The sequence below is a fragment of the Eublepharis macularius genome, chromosome 9 (assembly GCF_028583425.1).
Source record: "Eublepharis macularius isolate TG4126 chromosome 9, MPM_Emac_v1.0, whole genome shotgun sequence".
In the NCBI taxonomy this organism is placed as follows: domain Eukaryota; kingdom Metazoa; phylum Chordata; class Lepidosauria; order Squamata; family Eublepharidae; genus Eublepharis; species Eublepharis macularius.
This window is the reverse complement of record NC_072798.1, coordinates 96213421-96227827: the sequence shown is the minus strand read 5'-3', so window position 1 is coordinate 96227827 and position 14407 is coordinate 96213421. Positions and strand designations below refer to the sequence as shown.

The window sequence follows — 14407 nt, the reverse complement described above, 5'->3', positions numbered from 1 at the left end:
ACGACGCCTCTGCGCTCAAAATAGGAGGCTTCCCTTCCGCTCCAGTCAAGCAGGGCGCCCAGGGGCCCGAGCCAAGCCTCTGGGAAGCCAGAGCCTGGGAGCCCGAACCCAGCGGCCCGCCCGAAAGCTCGGCGGCCCGGCACTTCGGAAGGGGCTTAGCTTTTTCAGCAGGAGAAAAGAGCCAGAGTCCAGTAGCACCTCTAAGGCTGACAACGTTTGTGGCGGGGTATGAGCTTTCGTGAGCCACAGCTCACTTCCGAAGTCGAGCAGTAGAAAAGAGGCAGAGTCCAGTAGCACCTAGAAGACTAACACGCTTTGTGGTCGGGTATGAGCTTTCCTGATACTTCTTCAGATACTTTTTAAGCTCCTGGCAGTTTCACTCTTGGCTCTCTGAGGTCAAGCCACACGGTGGGGTGGGTGTGTGTGTTTTGGGGGGCATAAACGGACCTAGCCCCGCAAAGCAGGTTCTTTTTTAAAACATAAATGCTGGCAGCACACCCCGCCGCAGTACTTGCTGGAGAGGGCCTTGGCCGAGGCGCATTGCTCTCAAGCCCGCACGCGCGCCCGGGGGGCGAGGGCAGCGTTAGAGAGGGGCCTTAATCTGTCGCAGCAAAATACAACAGGAGTCCGGGGCAGCCTCCGAGCCTGCCGGTCCGTCCAGCGTGAGCTTTGGCCCGGGGCTGGTTGGAGGCGGCCTTTCCCTGCCTCGGGTCCCGCCCGCCCGCCCGGGCCTTCCACTCCTGTCAGTCTCCTCTTGGGACACTCTCGCGTCCCTCCCCCGCCGTCTGGGAGCTGGAAAAGAGCCGCAAGCGAACCCTCCGCGCCAACCCAAACAAACGCTTCCCCCGTCCCGGCTCCTCCTCCTCTTCCTCCCGGCAGTCGCGGAGCTCAACGCCTCGCCGCCGCCTCCCTCGCGTTTCGCTCTCCCTCGCCCGCCCCGCCGCCCCCTTCGCCCCCGTTGTTTTGGTTTTTTTCTTTCGCAAAATGGACCCGAAGGAGGGCTTTTCCTGCCCGGGCGCCCCAGCGGCGCCGCGGCCCGTAAGCAAAATGGCGGCTGTTTGGCTTCGCCCTGGTAACCCTGCCCCTGCCAGGCGGGTCGGGTGAACCCCGTGCCGCGGGAGGAAGGGAGGGGGGAGAAAGCGGCGCCATTTTCCCAGAGAGGGAGCGAGAGGCAGTGACATAGGAGGGAGCGTAGGCGGCGGCGGGCGAGCGAGCGGGGAGGGAGGGAGGCAGGCACGGGAGCAGCAGCAGCGGCGGCGGCGGCGGCAGCAGTGGCAGTTGGGGAGGGCGGGAGGGACCGGGGCGGGGGGGTCCGTGCAGAGCGGTCCGCAGGCGGAAGGGCGAGCCGGGCTAGTCCGCGGGGCTGTGCAAGCGAGCGAGCCCGCTGCCGGCCCTCCCCTTCCCCCCCGAGGCTGCCAGACGAGGCTCGGTGCCGCTGGAGGCGAGCGACATCCGCAGTGGGGCCGTGGCATTGTTTTGGTCGGGCTAGGCGCGGGGCTCGGTTCAGGGGGTGCTGCTGCCTGGCCTGGGATCCTTACAGGTGAGTGTCTGGCAGGGGACGAGGGAGGGAGGGACCCCAGCCCCACGACGCGCCCCCCCCCCCCGAGAAAGCCTCGAAAGTGCCGGGGCGCCGCCTCTCCCCGGTCCCCGGCCGCCCCTCAGGAGCCGGTCTCCCCTCTCTCGGGGGGTGGGGCGGGGGCTGACTTGCTCCCGAGGAAGAGCAGCCGCGGGAGCTTGCGAATATGGCGCGTTATTGTAACCGGAGGAAGGGCTGGGGGTTATGCCTGGGGAGGCGGGGGGCAGTCCACGCGAGCCCAGAGAAAGGGCGATCGGCCAGCAGCCGGGGGGCAAGAGAGGCGTGAGGGGAAATGGAGACGCTTTGGAGAGGGGGCCCGTCCTCCTCCTCATGATGGAGCGCCGAGCCTGACGGCTGCTTGGCCCGGTGTGAGGGTTTTGTGGTGCGAATGTGGCTCGCCGTGGGCCTCAGCCTCCCCACACCCCCCCGGTGGCCGCCTTCCCTCTTCGCCCGTCTCCGCGCTGTGGCAGGAGACAAAACGGGGGACGCCTCCGAAGACTTTCTGTGGCGATTTAAACGGGCGGGCGGGCGACAGGGAGGGATGGTCCCGCGCCCCCCTCTACAAAACGGGTAGTCGCGGGTTATCTTTTATGACTAGTTCCGTGTGTTGATAGCGGCCCCCCCCCCCCTTGTTTGCCTTCCCTGAGCGACAGGCATCAACCCTCGTTTCTTGAAAGGAGTTGCTGGAGGAGACCCTCTTGCTGCAGACACGGGGGAGGAGGAGGAACAAACGGCCCTCTGTGTGGCCCTAAATAGGGTAGAACGAACATCGCACAGCCCAATGAGAAAGCCCCGGACCTCTCTGCTCTCGGTCGGGGAGGAACGGGCGCCCGAGGTCCCGATTCCGTGCAAACCTCCTCTCTGGAAAAGCGCCGCATCTCAGCAGCCGTCGTTGCGATTTTTTTTTTTTGCGCCTCTGTTTTAGTTAGATTCCCTTTAAAGGGATTACTCGCGAAAGGATCGCTTTCTTTTAAAAAGCGCGACCGAGGGGAATTAAAAGCAACGCCTGCAAACGGAGCTGACTGGCGAAGGGGCTTAGGCGGCCAACGTTATACTTTTAAAGTTACTTTCGGTGAAAGTGGCGTAAAAAACTGCAATTTCCCTCTTTTGTCCTTTAGAGATTCTAAAAATGGCGGCCCCAGGCTGATGTTGTGGTAATCTAATCAGCTCGGGTCCTCCACACCCCATGCAGTGCATTTGTCTGCAGCACGTTAGAGGCTTAATATGCTTAAATGGAAAAAGGCTGCCGCCTTCCAGCCGGGAACAAAACATTCCCTCGACCTTAGTACGATTAAAATGCTGTGTTCCAGCTGATTAATTTTATTGGGTATTTGTGTGAAAGGCAAATCAGGCAGACCCCCCTTCTTCCTAGGGGAGGGGAAAGATGATGGACTTGGGTAGTTGCTTTGGTTTTGTGTGTGTGTGTGTGTGTGTTTGAAGTGAGTTCGTATGCAAGCGGTATTAATCTTTTCACTTTTCTTTTTTAAAATGGTGGACAAGTTCCTGACTCTCTCTCAGCCTACATTTATGCTACAATAATGGCCAGTGTAGGCATTGAAATCAGGGATATTAAAACACTTGCATTTGACATTTGATTGTTGTAGCTGTCAAACAGAAATAATTTCTTCTCTGTTGAGAGTCTTTTGATGCTGCACAAGTATTTTGCAGGGTTTCGCCCTCCCCACCCACTTTTAGCTGAAGGAATGATGTAGACAAACTCATATTTTTTTCTTTTGGTTTACTTTTCTGCAGAATTTTTTCCTTACCTATATGAAATATTATTCCTTTATAAAAAACGATCATTCTCTTTATAGAAGTGCTCATTTCCTGACAAGTGAATGAGTGTTTTTTTACATTCACTGTTAGCATGCTGTATACCACAAAATAAAAATAAAGAATGCATTCCTGACATGTTGAATCCAGTTGCGAGCAACATGTTCGTATAAAAGAATGTGAACGCTTCAGTTCTTTACAGTTCTATTATTTTGCAATTCTACCTACTTTAATTACTTTGATTCCCAAGTTTCAACTTCAGTTTACTGTTGGAACCTTCTGGATTTTACAAACCCAAGGAATGGTATTGTTCTAATATCGTTCCCCACCTTCCCATCCAAATACTGACTATTAATTTATATATGTTAACTTTTTCCACCTTGTATAATTGACAACCAATATCTTAAGTGCCTGTGAAAGAGAGAACAAAGTATGTGTTCAAAGCTGTTCATGCATACCTTAAAAATCTTGTGAAGTACAACGTATTATGTTTAGCCATGATGTAATATATCATTTGCCCAGGAATTAAAATCTCTCACACAGTTGTTCCCATTCAAACAATATATTTTATAATCTGCTTGGATTTTCCTAATTTGCTATATTCAAGCAAATATGGAACAGCAAGGTGATCTATAATACATTGGGGGCGTTGATAGAGATTTTTGTTTAGTTACTAATCTGGAATGTACTTTGTAATCGTTGAATGTATATTGTGTTCCTTTAAAATGTGGTTTACTTTACTACTCTTGCTGACGTTTGATTTAACCCATCTGGGATTCTGTGAAAACTACATTAATATTGACATCCTGGAATGTCTAATTGTGCTTCATTGCACATTGAAATCTGTGGTTTCTGAATTATTTACTGAATGAAACCTTTGGCAGGATTCTGTTTGTTCCAAACCCACCTGTCAATCTGACCACTTCATACAGATTTAAAGCCATCTTAAGGTCTTTGTTCGGCATTGTCTCTAACATCCATTGCTTGCAATGTTGCATTCCAGAATAATAGGTTCTGACCTCCAGTTTGGGAATTACTGGTCAAATGGCCTGGTTCCATGTGTTTTCACTTGGAAGTAGGTTCTACTGTGTAAATTAGACCTTACTTCCAAGTAAGTATTCATTTGATTGTAGCCAAAGTGATTTTTATTGTAAAGGTTTATCCCTTTGAAAACAAAAGTAGGTTCAGAATATGGCGTTTATTTGAGTCACTATTCATACAAAACATAAAAAATACAGATTTCATTTGATTTAAAGGAAGACACAACAGTCTTTCATGAGTAATAATATGTATGGAGGCCTAAAATGAGAATGTGTGGAAGAACTATTTGACTGCAAGAAGATGTTGCTCTGAAATTAGTGCTGGTCACTTTGAAAAATGGCTTGAATGCAGTGAGTGAACCATGCCGTATATTGTAACATATTGGGCCCACAGTAGTAGATTTCAGTAAACTATTCTATGGATTATGTCATTATTTCCCTACCTGGAAATAACTACCTTAGTCAGGTCTCTGTAACATTTTCTTTTCTCTCTTCAACCTGGAGAAATGAAGAAAGGAAAAAAATTGTATCAATCTCAGAAAATAAAATCTCTCATTTCTATGTACAGGGATGATGATTCTCTTTTTCATTATTTCTAATATAGTGAAAAGGTGCAGAAATCCTTTGATCTGAACTTGAGTTGAAATAATTTTGGAACCTTGAGCCATGGCAGAAAGGGTTTGGTCAGTCCAGAAGTACTGGTTTAATTTTGGGATTTACTTTCAGCACCACACTTACATTTAATAAATCCTGAAGTATAATGCACAATAAAATGCAGCGGACCGAATTAACTCAAAATTAACTAAATTTCCTCTTCAAGGCATCCTAAGAGGAGGTGCAGGAGCATAACTTCATACCATATTACGTGAATTACTGGTTGTCAGATGGCTGAAATTACGATTTAAAAAAAGGTTCACTGCATGCCATTGGTTCTCTTGTGAGCAGGACAATCCACAAATAAAATATCTATGTAATTTATAACACAGTTGATCCACTTCAATTGTATTATTTTTATTATTATTGTTGGGGGTATACAATTACCCCTTGAACTATTGCAGATTGTCCACTGTCTGTAGTCCAAATACTACATTTTTATCAGTCTGGAAGATGCAGGCTCCTTTCTAAGTAATCACATGATCAAAATTATGAACATCTAATTCATGACTTTCTAGTTTGCATTGTTTTGTAACCTATAAAATATACATGCACCGATCTCTTTAATATTAGCCAGATTGTGAATCAACAGAATTATTTGTGAAATTATTATTATATTATTATTATTATAAATATATACTTGGTAAGAACCAGTGGTTGTGTAGTGGTTAGAGTGTCAGACTAGGATCAAGGAGATCCAGGTTCGAATCTCTGTTCTGCCATGGAAGCTCTCTAGGTGATTCTGGGCCAGTCATACCCTCTCAGCCTAACCTATCTCACAGGGTTGTTGTGAGGATAAAATGGAGGCGTGGAGAATGATGTAACCCGCTTTGGGTCCCTGTTGGGGAGAAAGGTGGGGTTTAAGTGAATTAAATAAACAAATAATTTGAAATAGTATTTTGAAGGGTGTAATGCTGTGCAGTTTGTACTGAAACTGGAAAGAGGGCTATTTCTTTTCTATACTTAACTGATGAACTGTCATTTCCTTTAAATTTGTGGAAAGCTTTAGCTCATAGCTTTAAGCAGGTCATTTGCCACAAAAACGTACGTTTGGAGTATTTATTCTCTTCAGACCATGATATGCAAAAGAAAAAAAGAAAGGCCTCTTGAGCTGCATGTTCTGATCCTGGAATTTTCAAAAATAACATTCTAATTTCTGTGTTCGTATTGGTGGTAATTGGCTTTATTTGGTTTCTGTGTTTTTAAAATATGTATGTTATTTGAATCTAGGAAGGTACTGTCAATTTTTTCAAATGTTACTATCAGTAGGAGGTGGGGTAAGCTTCAGGGAATTTTTGCTGGCATGCATTTTACTGAATGAAAGAAACTGCATTGATCTCTGCGCTGTAAAACATCTTAAACTGCAACAGTGATGTACAACTTTTCATCATCGGCATTCAGTTATAACTTGTGACAATTTCTGATGAAGTGAGCTCTGGCTCTCAAAAGCTCATATCCTGGAAATCTAGTTGGTCTCTAAGATGTTGCTGGACTTGAATCTTGCGCTTTTGTCACGGACCAGCACAGCCACCCACCTGGATCTAGTTTCACATATGTTTGCTTAAATAGTGAGCTATGCATTAATTTGGTTTAAAGCTCATATTCCTGAATGCTTATTACAGAGATGCTTTTTCTAAGTAAATGCCCTCATTGGCATTGATGTGGGCCCACAGGAGTACAGTGGAAGATAAAAAAGCTGATAGACTGCTCTTTCGCTTTCTCTCACTGAGACACAATCTTCACAGAGAGGAAAAAAATACCTCAGTATTTTGTCTCCTAGGCATAGACACCCTAAAGTCTTACGTCTCGGTGAGAAAGACGGACTACAAATAACGTAAGCAGATAAATAAATGGAATACCCCAAAGTGGCCGGCATCTCCGTGTTGCAGCACAGGTCTTCCTTTCAGTGGCCTGTACCAGATTTTTTTAGTGGGGCTCCAACCACATTTGGTGATGGGGGAAAAAAGATTTTGCAAACTTGTGTGGTTCTGGGGAACATTCAATTGGATTTACTTTTTCTTCCTGGATCAGGAAAAATGCATAAATGCCAATTTATCTTGGAAAGGAGCAGCTACAACACTTCTGTTACACCATCAGGGCTCATGCCCCTGCTCTGAGGAATTTGAGAGTTAACATTTTGCATGGGACAGACAACAAAGGGAGGGGAAGAATTACGGAGGTGAGGGGGGTGGTAGGGTGAGGAAGGACTTGGGCTTGGTTTCAGTAGAGGATAAGGGCATTCGGATGGGGGGGCGGTCCAGTGGTTTGAAGAAAGAGACATGTTCATGCGTTAAGACTTTGTACTGTGGAAGCAAGGCCCAGTACTTGCAGACCTTTTGTCCTTGTGATTATGCTTTTTATAATGCTTAGGAGTTTTGGCTTTCATTTTGCTCTAACAAGTCAAAATATATTAATAATTTCTAGGGTTTGGTGAATTCCCAGGAGGCTGGGGTTGGGGCACAGGGTCAAATGAAACTTCTGCATTTTTTTTTTACAAAAAAAAGGACAAATACAGGCAGCAGTAAAGGAAACAAGGTGGGAAATAGTAGTCATGTTGGAGACATTGCATCATCTGGAGAAGCCTTGCCTTCTGGCCTGTAGAAGCTCTGTATAGACTACTTTGTGATTCTGAACCGTCAGGTACAAAAAAGACGCTCCCTGCAGCTAGTGGCTAGAAATTCACTACTACTGTTTCTTCATCATCATCTCTCTCTCTCCCTTTTTTTCAAAATGAACGTCATTCTCACAATGACAAAGTGTACCTCAGGAAATAGATTCCCACATTTTCAAGTGCTGTACTATTCTGGTGGGCTTTCCAGTCTTGCTGCTTTGAAAAGTAGTAGTTATTTTTTCTAAAACTTCTGAATACTTCCAACTGTGATGAAGTACAATAAGGCTTTATTGTATTAAGGTGCTATCAGTACTCTTACTACTTGGGGAGAATTTCAGTCTATTTTTGTTGTAATTTATGGGTAGTACCCAAGCAGTTGTTAAGACCAGAGGGTATATTTATGTTGATTGTCTGAAAAATGTGTCCTGAACTCTCAATGGGCTATGCCAGAAACCTAAGCAAGACTTGGTCCCGAGCTAGAAACTTTTATAATTGGATTTGCTAGATTCCATTGAAGTTCATAGTACCAGTTTTTGATGCATGTGCTTAATCCTTCCCCATTATACCCAACCATTAGTTCTTAAGGAGAGGAAAGAGGAGGAAGGCTGTGGAGGAACTAACATTATGTTTAGATCAGGCTGTCAGCACAGCTTTACTGACTCCATCCAAGTGCAGGAGGGGATTTGAGTGGTTTTGCTGCGAGCTAAGTAGAGGTATACATGGAGGCAGGATTGGTGGATGTCACCTGAAAGGAGCTGACAGATGACCATCTTACCCACATGGTAGAGATCTGTATCATCTAATTGATTTGCTGTCTGTATTGCTAAACTGTAATTTTTTTTTGCCACGCATCTTTGTACTAATATCCATAGGTATTAATGATGTTCCACCAAGTTGTAGATTACATTGTCGAAGGCTTTCACGGCCGGAGAACGATGGTTGTTGTGGTTTTTCCGGGCTGTATTGCCGTGGTCTTGTAGATTACAGTCTTCTAAAGAACTGTTTGTCTTCTTTTTCTCCATGGTTTTCTGATTCACATTATGAAATGTTTATCTATTTTGAAAGATTTAAGTAGCCACTTCTGGGAGTTATTAATCCTTTAAATTTTTACTTACATGTATGCTTGGGCTTTTTTAAAAAACTGAGAAACAGTACCCAGATATCTTTGAAGTTGTGTGATAGAGTTGGGTGGGGTGTGTGTATGAACACAATAAATACTGATTTTAACATGAAGCAAATCGTTGCAGAAAGATTCTTTGCAGGAACTCCTCCTAGGTTTTGTTTTGTTGCTTTTTCATTTTGCAGAGATTGTGCAGATATGCAAATGTACAGTTTTAAAAAATCCATGTGTCCACAATGTACAAAGATCACATCGATTGTACTCAGCAGGGACTCATTTTAACCTCTCGTCTACTTTTATAAACAAAGAATGAGCAAGTAGCAATACACGGTGGATGCAACCATGCTAATATCTTCACTCCGTAACAAAACAACTCAGTAGCTTAGGAGGAGATACTGTAACTACAGAACAATTTGACACCAGACCATAGGTTGGAGGTGCACATGCACACATTTGTATTGCAATACTTGGCACGTATTTAAGAAGTAAGCTGCATCATTGCTAGCAGAATGAATCCAGACTATCTTATTCAAGTCTCCAAGAACTTTGGCTGTAGGGTCTGGTTGCCCTGGACCACAGTAGCACCTTTCTTCAAGCCATGGGAATTCCTGGCTTGATCTCTGCTGTGCTGCAGCACCACCATTAGAAATGGCTAGTAGCTACTTACTGCATCTTCTAGCAGGAATAGGCTGAAGTGATCTGAGAGGTTAGTAGGGTCCCATCAGGCTTTATAAAACGATCATTAGTGTGAGCAACTTTGTCGCTCGGATGGATTCTCTCCAGAACCACCTGCTAGATTTATAGAGTTTCCTTTTGGCCAGTGGAAGAGATGAAAGTGAAAAGACAGGCACTATAGGTAAAGAATAAAACTGAGAAAGGACAGAATAAAAAGAAGAACATGTCTTGACTGACAGTCTTCTGTTAGCAGCATGCATCATCTGGACTCTTCAGCTAGAAATACTTAAGTGTTTTGTGCATTTCTGTAATTTATTTTGGATACTCCAGAAACACCAAAGTAATACAGTCTCCCCCTCCCCCTGTAGAACTCAGGCATCAAGTTTAGGAGAATTTAAATAGCAAAAAGAAAAGGAATGTGAAATTAACTGTTATCCTCCCATGCCACCAAAGCAGTCTTACATCTAAGGCAGTATGCAAGATAGTAAAAAAAAAATCTGCAGGATAGATAGGAGAAACAGCACATTAAGCTGGGTATTCTTAATCCAGTTTAATTTTTAGTGAGGGGAAAAGTATGCTTTCAAACCATCGTTTTTCATTTATCATTTGTGAGCCTCGGAAGTGGAGTCTAGTAAATGAATAACTAGTGGAAAGCATTTTTCTGTCGCACGTAGCACTATAGAGTAAAGGCTACTGTGCAGGCTATTTCCCTTCCTTTGTATGTTTGCCCGTTTTATTCTAGCCCTTCTAGCTTCACTTTATTTAATGCTGAGTTTGCTATTGGGAAAAAAACAGCTTTCAAAAAAATGAAATAAAGTAGACATAAAAATATGTTAAAGTCTAGGGTTTTCAGTGAGTGAATCAGATTCAGGTGAGCATGGAAGGTCCAAAAACTTGTCCTTTACTGATTATAATCATAAATGTTTTTATGCTATATTGGAGTCAGTGGGATTACTAGATGTATATGGGTTTCAGATTGCCTTTTCAGTAAGCAGAATTCCTAGATGAAGAGAATGAGACAGTTGCGATGATGGTGATGGTGATAACAATAACAACATTTTATTTATATACTGCCCTTCAGGACAACTTAATGCCCACTCAGAGTGGTTTACAGAGTATGTCATTATTATCCCCACAACAAAACACCCTGTGAGGTGGGTGGGGCTGAGAGAGCTCCAGAGAACTGTGACTAGCCCAAGATCACCCAGCTGGCTTCAAGTGGAGGATTGGGGAATAAAACTGGGCCCTCCAGATTAGAGTCCCACGCTCTTAACCACTACACCAAATTGGTAATGAGATACATATGCATCTATCTGGCTCTTATTTGCATCATTCAGGGGCTTGAGAATATGATGCAGATCAGTTGTTTTTGCACCGGAGAGCCCTCGAAAGCTTATCAAGGGGTTTTCAGTGAGAAGATGAATGATGATGGTCAAACTTCCTTGAAAGAGAAGCCCATATCTGCCATCTTCGTTTGCGATGTTTAGTCATAGGATGGTGTTATGCACATTCTATATCTACATTCTCAGTTTGTGCGAGGGAGTGACAAAACCTAGTAGATCTGGCTAGTGCCCTATGCAAATTCTATCCTGGAATCCCCTGTCCTGTCCAGGGATTCCTTGGTGGACAGATTGATGTGAAAAGGATTTCCTGGAGGTAGAAAATTTGGAAATCATTGGTAGAAGTTAAAGGTTGAAATAAATTCATGTTTATATATGTCAGAGTTATGATTAAGGAAGGTCATCATGAAAGAGATTCTGTGTATGTCTTAATGCTGGTCTAATGCTGAAAAATCTTCCACTTTGCATTATTAGAGTTTTCAGGTGATTATTTACTGAAGGACTGAATGAAAGGGAAATGGATTGCGGCAATCTGATGTTGATGATGTGTTTAGACGTTTGACAGATTTCTATTAGAAACAGACAAATTAAGTTCCTTTCAGGATTGATGGGTTTTATACCTTTTCCAAAATATTTATAATCCAACGAATGTCATCAGGAATCTTTGTCTGATTTACACAATTGGAGCCAAAGTGTAATTTCTTCTCTTTCGAATTCTGAATGATGGAAAAAATGACTTCTAGTGGTTAGTTTTACCAGTAAGCAGTTGGAGGCATGAGAGGCAAGTGAGAAGCAGAGGTGGTTTGCCATTGACTTCTTCTGCAAAGTCCTCCTTGGTGAACCCCCATCCAAGTAATTACAGTGCTTAACTTCCAAGATCTGATGAGATCGGGCTATACCATGCTGTGTTCCCTTCATTCAGCATCATATTATGTAAAAGGCTTATACAAAGAATGAGACATATTTTTTCCTGATTTTAAGCAGTTTTGAAATCTTTAAACATTCAAAAACATCCTTGTCAGCTGTCCCTTCATTAAAGTCCTGAAGCCTATGAACGACATGTCACAAGTTCTTTGCCGTCAAGCCTCCTCCTGTCTTTTCTGTGCCCCTGTGTGTTCCAGTCTGGAACCTGAGTCTATGGGCTGTGTTGGGAATAAGAACAGAGATGGGCAGGGCTGGTTTATGAGAAAGGACCATGGTAGCTAGAGTTCTTGTAACACATAGTCACAAGTCGCTTGTGCTTGTCTTAGGAAATTGGTTATTTGTATAACACTTGAAACTTGCTAAGCGATTCATAGTAAATAGAAAGAAATGGCAAACCCCTTCCTGAAGATTTACAGTAAGAAAGAAGGGGAACAGTGAGAAGAAAGAGAAAAAGAGTGGTTGATGAGAAGAGGAAAACTGGCTGTTTCCCATTTCTGCCTGGGAATTACTCAGAATGTCGCTGCCATTTTGATTTGGATCCTTAATTTTAAAAGTCAGAGAAAAAGAACTATGAGTTGGACCCTAATGACCATCGGGAGGAGGAACACAAATATTTGTCATGTTCCCCTCCTTCTACTGGCCCCTTTTGCTCCCGGAAACCTAGATTGGGATTAATAGGCATGGGTGAATAGCCGTAAGAGCTTGGGGGCTGCAGTGGAGGGAAGAATGTAATGAAGGCTCTTGTTCATCCATATCGGTCCCTTGAGCCTCAGAATATAGGTTTTGGGGGTTGGAAGGCTGAAAGTAGGTGAATATGGCAAAGAACTGCATTCCTCCCCTGCTGGTAGGATCCAAATACATCAGCGTTGCTGTAAGAGTCCTGTGACCAGTTTGGAAACACTGTGGCCTCAGGCCAAACACATTCCTTATTTCCTGACTGCATTAGGTATGAGAGATTATGAATGGAAGACTTTTTCACAGCTTTTCCCAACCAAATGATGCAACTGTTCACCCACAGCTGTGCTCTTGCAAACAGTTTTCTCATAGTGTGGACAAAAGTGTTTCTTTAACTCATTTTCTGTAGTTTCCCTTCTGTGTCTCAGAAGCATACACAGACGTTCAAATGCTGATTCTTAATAAGTGATTATTAAAACTGTCTAGTCTGAATAATATGGATAAGTGTTCTAATTTTGCAAAATGTTTCTCTTTAAACACTTTAGCTAAATTGCACTTTCAGGAAACAACAGCCAGCTATTGAAAGCAATTGTCACATCTAGAACTATCCATAAGAATATTTTTGATTGAATAAAATCCCTCATTAGGAACTGTATCTTTTTCATGTTAATCAATAATTTATTTCATGAGGAATGGTCCTCTGAACTGATACTTCATGATGAAAGTGTTATGAAAACAGTCATGTTGGCATTGTGTGTGGCATTCCTGGAAATAATGACAATCGTGAACAGTGGCAGCCTGCAGGGGCAGGGGCGAGTGGCCAAGGGTGGGCTTTCTGTTTGCTATTACACAGTTTCTTGTAGAGTTGTGCCCACTACAAGCCAAGCTGGCCCAAAGTATGGTCTTTTGGGCTGGAAGACGATGATGATGATGTAATGCTTTTTAAGTTTTCAGAGACCTTCAGTGTTATCTCGATAATCATTACAGCAACACTGTAAGGAAGGCGGACTATAAATGACATAAGATGGGCTGTTACTACTACTGCTAATCAGTTGAGGGGCTTATGGTACAATCCTGTGAAAAGTTATTCCAGTCTGAGCCCATTGATTTCAGTGGGCGTAGACTGGAGTAGTTCTGCACAGGACTCCATGGTCAGGCTGAGAGATAGGTGGTTTGTTGGTGGTCATTTTGTGAGTTCATGGCTGAGGTGCAGTTTGAACCAGATCCTTCCTGGTTAGTAATCTTAGCCATTATATTAGCCACTAAGATAGAGTTTCTTCTGGTAATGTGAGTGGGTTGGCTTAATCGTAATCCCTGTAAGGCAGGTTGCGTTGGGCTAATGTGGATTTAGCTGCTAAATGTTAACACCATCTTACGGCTAGTAGTTACACTTTAGTATTTGCATCGAAATAATTTGGGAGGTTTTGTTTTCTAGGCTAACTTTTGAAAATGTATGGTAAAGGACTTGTTTCAGGCTTTGACAGCTGATGTAATTTTTTTCAGAAATAGATGGGGGCTGGCATCTGTTTTAGTGCTCAGTTAGAATAGACTTGAAAATTCAGATGCTCGTAAAAATAAAAACAAGAGAAATGGCAACCAAAATGACAAAAGTTCTCCAGTACTCTTCATGGGGCTGGATGTTGAAAAAAATTGGTTGGGGGGTGAGATTGTCACACCCTTTGTTGGCTTCTTTTTGCAGTGCCCTGCAGTCTTTCTCCGTGATCATGAAGCACTGGGTGGAGTTAGTATCTGATTGTACCTTCAGCCTTCTGGGAAGAAGGTACAACGGTTACATCCTGTATTGCTAATATATAAATTGGTGGTTAATCAAATGTCTCAGAACACACAGGTCCCTTTAAAAGCAGAAGAAAAATGTGGTAGTTTTTATGCTAACAGTACTGGATACTGCAAGTAAATAGTCAGTGGAAGCTAAATTGGGTAATATTACCTAATTTGTGGTGGGGCAAGCCATCCTATCATTTCAGTCCTTTCCCACATTTTGGTCCTTCCTTAAACATT

The 14407-nt window shown here is 43.6% G+C and overlaps 1 protein-coding gene across 4 annotated transcripts in view; it reads left to right on the top strand.

Moving 5' to 3' along the window:
• Nucleotides 1-1206: 1206 nt before the first annotated feature.
• The window catches only part of KMT2E (lysine methyltransferase 2E (inactive)), an 82321-nt gene continuing 69120 nt past the window's right edge, over nt 1207-14407 (top strand). For 3 of the 4 annotated variants that reach the window (XM_054987813.1, XM_054987818.1, XM_054987815.1), the window contains exon 1: nt 1207-1540. The gene's annotated coding sequence lies outside the window, so the exon portion shown is untranslated. The remainder of the gene's footprint in view (nt 1541-14407) is intronic. The other variant, XM_054987819.1, reaches the window with a different exon arrangement.